Source organism: Schistocerca cancellata, chromosome 1 (genome assembly GCF_023864275.1).
Source record: "Schistocerca cancellata isolate TAMUIC-IGC-003103 chromosome 1, iqSchCanc2.1, whole genome shotgun sequence".
Classification (NCBI taxonomy): Eukaryota; Metazoa; Arthropoda; class Insecta; order Orthoptera; family Acrididae; genus Schistocerca; species Schistocerca cancellata.
The window spans coordinates 850,887,137-850,891,176 of NC_064626.1; the positions used below are offsets into that span (position 1 = coordinate 850,887,137).

Consider the following 4,040-nt stretch of genomic DNA (forward strand, 5'->3'; position numbering starts at 1 on the left):
TATAAAATGGCAAGTCAATATCAGTATGCCTTCATTTACGTTGCTTTTCCGCAAGTCCGTTGTAACACTAAAAAAGTTACATTTTGTAAGGACTTTCTATAATTTATTTCCTTTTATCAATAGTGCAATTTATAAACAATGTTTTGTGAGCGAAATAAAATTTCCAGTGGTAAACTTAACTGCTTTTTCGACGTTATTTTACCAGCTAACTAAAAATAGGAAAGCCTTGACCCCTTCCACTAAATTTAGTTAGTATTAAGATTCTTTTACAAGGAGTGCAGTGGAGCTGACGCTGAAATCATCAAGTATTTGATTATATCATCGCTAGTCTCACTGCACTCTTCATGTCATGTGTGGTCTGGCGTCTCCTTACCAGCAACAGGTCCCAGGTTCAAACTAGTCACTTCCCTAAAAGAACACGCTCAGAGCATCGTTGTGCGAAAGTGGTAGGGAGACACGACTTAGAACAAACAGACACCACGCAGAATGTTAGAAAGGATATTGCGGAGACGAGGTACTGGCAGAAGTAAAAGCTGTGAGGACGGGGCGTCAGTCGTGCTTGGGTAGCTCAGATGGTAGAGCACTTGCCCGCGAAAGGCAAATGTCCTGAGTTTGAGTCTCGGTCCGGCACTCAGTTTTAACCTGTCAGGAAGTTTCAAAAATGGCTGTGAGCACTATGGGACTCAACTGCTGTGGTCATAAGTCTCCTAGAACTTAGAACTACTTAAACCTAACTAACCTAAGGTCATCACACACATTCATGCCCGAGGCAGGATTCGAACCTGCGACCGTAGCGGTCGTGCGGTTCCAGACTGTAGCGCCTTTAACCGCTCGGCCACTCCGGCCGGCAGGAAGTTTCATATCAGCGCACACTCCACTGCAGAGTGAAAATCTTATATCTGAAAAAATGTCCGCCTCTATAGTTGAATGATGACGGCACGGTAGAACAGCGTGTTCGATCAGAGCGTTAGTTGCCCTCTGCACACTGGACTCGCATTTGGGAGGACGACGGTTCAATCCCGCGTCCGGCCACCCTGATTTAGGTTTTCCGTGATTTCCCTAAATCGCTCCAGGCAAATGCTGGGATGGTTCCCTTGGAAGGGAACGGCCGACTTCCTTCCCCATCCTTCCCTAATGCAATGAGATCGATGACCTCGCTGCTTGGTCTCTTCCCCCCGAACCAACCAGTTGCCCTCTGTAATAATAATAACAATAAACTGAATGAATGAATCCACGATGAACTTGAACGGATGTTATGGAACGTGCGTCCCGAACAATTGCAACGAACAATAAGGAACAAGATGAGATACAAAAAGTGTCGGAATACCATGCGAAGGGGCCCGGATTCGATTGCCGGCTGGGTCGTAGATTTTCTCCGCTCAGGGACTGAGTGTTGTGTTGTCTTCATCATCATCATCTCATCATCATCGACACGTAAGTCGCCGAAATGGCGTCAGCTAAGAACACTTGCACCAGGCGACCGCTCTACCAGACGGGAGGCCCTAGCCACACGACATTTCATTTCATTTCATCAGAAAAATCAAATATCCAGTCGGTTCCTGATAAGATTTTAAAATCGTGCACAAACTTGCAACTTACTTTCACAGTTCTGAAATGTGAAATGGTGCAATTCACAAACTGCAAAAACGTTAGTTACAGTTACACTCCTACAGATATTTGAGTGTAATTACTTTTAAAGATATAAAATGAAATGACCACATAGGATAGTATCAAAATTAACTATTCCAAACAGGAGACTACTTACACAACACTCGTTTGATTCCTTCTGTAATACTGCTCAAGGGTATGGGAACCAACGAAAATAGGAGTAGCACAGAATGTTGAACATATTCAAAGAAGGGCAGCACGAATAGTCACAAGTGTGTCTGACTGAGAAGTCATGAAAATTGTGAAAAGATCTGAACTGAGAGATTATTCAATATGAAAGTCTTTTAAAGCACTCCGTCTTCAGGCCACGAGTGGCCTACTGGGACCATCCGACCGCCGCGTCATCCTCAGGGGAGAATGCGGATAGCAGGGGCGTGTGGGTCAGCACACCGTTCTCCCGGTCGTTATGATGGTAGTCTTGACCGAAGTCGCTACTAGTCGGTCGCGTAGCTCCTCAATTGGCATCACGAGGCTGAGTGCACCCCGAAAAATGGCAACAGCTCAAGGCGGCCTGGATGGTCACCCATCCAAGTGCCAACCACGCCCGACAGCGCTTAACTTCGGTGATCTCACGGGAACTGCTGTATCCGCTGCGGCAAGGCTGTTGCCCATGAATTTCTTTTAACCTACGTAAACAGTTCGAAAACCTGTAATAAGTGAGGAATCTGGGAATACCCTGCAGATAGTGTCGGAAGTTCCATGCGGCTTTTCGCGGATGATGCTGTAGTATACAGAGAAGTTGCAGCATTAGAAAATTGTAGCGAAATGCAGGAAGATCTGCAGCGGATAGGCACTTGGTGCAGGGAGTGGCAACTGACCCTTAACATATACAAATGTAATGTATTGCGAATACATAGAAAGAAGGATCCTTTATTGTATGATTATATGATAGCGGAACAAACACTGGTAGCAGTTACTTCTGTAAAATATCTGGGAGTATGCGTGCGGAACGATTTGAAGTGGAATGATCATATAAAATTAATTGTTGGTAAGGTGGGTACCAGGTAGAGATTCATTGGGAGAGTCCTTAGAAAATGTGGTCCATCAACAAAGGAGGTGGCTTACAAAACACTCGTTCGACCTATACTTGAGTATTGCTCATCAGTGTGGGATCCGTACCAGATCGGGTTGACGGAGGAGATAGAGAAGATCCAAAGAAGAGCGGCGCGTTTCGTCACAGGGTTATTTGGTAACCGTGATAGCGTTACGGAGATGTTTAACAAACTCAAGTGGCAGACTCTGCAAGAGAGGCGCTCTGCATCGCGGTGTAGCTTGCTCGCCAGGTTTCGAGAGGGTGCGTTTCTGGATGAGGTATCGAATATATTGCTTCCGCCTACTTATACCTCCCGAGGAGATCACGAATGTAAAATTAGAGAGATTAGAGCGCGCACAGAGGCTTTCAGACAGTCGTTCTTCCCGCGAACCATACGCGACTGGAACAGGAAAGGGAGGTAATGACAGTGGCACGTAAAGTGCCCTCCGCCAAACACCGTTGGGTGGCTTGCGGAGTATAAATGTAGATGTAGATGTAGACCTCTACGTACTGGTTCCGCAGGGACCGTGAAGACCAATATGGCAGTAATTACAGTGTCATTCTTTCCGTACCCCATACCCCACGACGCTATATTTATTGTGATAGGTAATTAAATTATAGATTAAAATTTAATACATCCTGCCTCCCGACTTTCTTTGCGTTCTGACCCGAGAGTCAGACGGAAATTACGTGCCATCATTCGTAAGTGCAGTATTAATTTTGGGCCACAATAATGTTAATGCTGCACCTTCCAAACTGTACTTTGAGAGGCGATCGAAAATTTTCCGTTCTAAGGCCGTGCAGTCAAGAATAGGTATGCCAACCAAGCAAAATGAGCATTTGAGGCATTTATCCACGCACCAGGCCGAGATACCCTTTGAAAAAAAAAAAAAAAAAAACACAATGGCCTACTGCCTGGTGTACATTCTCGTTCGACAGCTCTCGTCGACCCCTCAAGGCCTTTTTTGAGGCACCGAAGAGGCGATAATCGCCTGGGGAGAGATCAGGACCATACATCGGGTGCTCCAGTGTCCCATTGTCGAATGTCAAGCCTCCCAGACTGATCGCCGATTTGTTTCGAATCTCGTCCAGCACAGAACTTGGCGCATCATTTCACAACGGTGGTTTTGGACAGACATGCTGTCCTAATCACATTCTTTATTCTCCGATGGATTTCTACCCGTAGTTTTCCTTCAGCAACGAAGGAAAGAATAACAGCACATCGGTCCTGTTTGGACTCATCTGATAATAATAATGTGACCACAATTCCCGTTTCCGCATTTACCACACCCACGGTCGGAAAGAGACGAATGCCACACTAATACCTTGCGTGCATGTC

General features: G+C 45.7%; 1 pseudogene; it reads right to left on the reverse strand.

Moving 5' to 3' along the window:
• Window positions 1-2,159: 2,159 nt before the first annotated feature.
• Window positions 2,160-2,277, reverse strand: LOC126098431 (5S ribosomal RNA; annotated as a pseudogene).
• Between the last annotated feature and the right edge of the window lie 1,763 nt (window positions 2,278-4,040).